This window comes from Galeopterus variegatus, unplaced genomic scaffold (assembly GCF_000696425.1).
Source record: "Galeopterus variegatus unplaced genomic scaffold, G_variegatus-3.0.2 Scaffold1819, whole genome shotgun sequence".
NCBI lineage: Eukaryota > Metazoa > Chordata > Mammalia > Dermoptera > Cynocephalidae > Galeopterus > Galeopterus variegatus.
In genome coordinates, this window is record NW_007727930.1 from 94,012 (window position 1) to 95,142 (window position 1,131).

The window sequence follows — 1,131 nt, forward strand, 5'->3', positions numbered from 1 at the left end:
AGGAGCGCTGCCGCTCCCAAGCGGCGCACTGTAGCAGTGCGCCACCGGGCTGGCCCCACCTTTGGGGTTTTGTGGGTGTCTTCAAAGTGGAATACAAACACCACGTGGAATCCAGAACTTCAGCAGCAGTTCTGATGATCCCTCTTACCATAAAAGCCCATCTTGGGGTCACCAGCTCAACTGTGTACAGGGAAAGTGTACATCTTGAGTGTCAGATTTGAAAATGAGAGCTTCTGTTTAACAGAACTCACGAAGCATCTGAACTATGTATTATGGGAATCCATGAGCCGTCACTCCTGTGGGGAACTGTGTTTCATGAGAAGACTTCCAGCAGATCTACACCCACCAGCCCACACCAGCCAGTGCCAGAAATCCTAGCAAAGTACCTGAGATGAAATCCTAGATGAAACCTGATCCTGCTTGATATGGATTATACTCATGATGGTTCTCACTCAGTTGGTTGCATTTTACTTAGTAAAAGACTTGGAGTGGAAATGAGTCATATTTGGGGCATATGCCTGTGGTACCTCTGTTAACCACTCAGTGACCCTGGCTATTTATGAGGTTTCCCAAAATAGCACCTCTGGCCACTACAGAGCTATGTGGAATTGCTGGTTTGGAATATTTGCTGATCTTACTGTTGGGGTTCCATTTTTGATCTCCTTTAAGAGGTACCACATGGGTCATCATTGGTATCTCAGAGCTGACTACATCAATGTGGCTATTCTTACAGATTTTTCAGGGCTGATTTTTCTGCATTGTTTTCAGAAAGTTAATGTGGGTTATTCTTCAGCTTCTCTTTTATGCTTTTTGACCTCTGTTCACCAACCCCAAACCAATTTCTTATCTGGAAATTATCAATACTGTGGTCTAGATCACTTCTGACACTATAATTTACTACCCTTTTGGAATGAAATCTTTAGTTTAAGTATTTAGCAGCATCCTTACCTGGTCTAGGTTTGCATCTGATTTCTGGACATTTTATAGCTGAATATTACATGTTCTTTTTTTTCCTTTTTTTTTTTTTTTTGGTCTTTTTTCGTGTCCGGCAACGGATCGCAACCCTCAGTGTTGCGCCCGTACCGGACCGGGACCGGCAACGGGATCGCAACCCCCGGCGGTGCACCTGCA

The 1,131-nt window shown here is 44.5% G+C and overlaps 1 pseudogene; it reads left to right on the forward strand.

Annotated features, from left to right (window-relative positions):
* LOC103595688 overlaps window positions 1–1,131 on the forward strand; it is a 26,783-nt pseudogene that overhangs the window by 24,291 nt on the left and 1,361 nt on the right.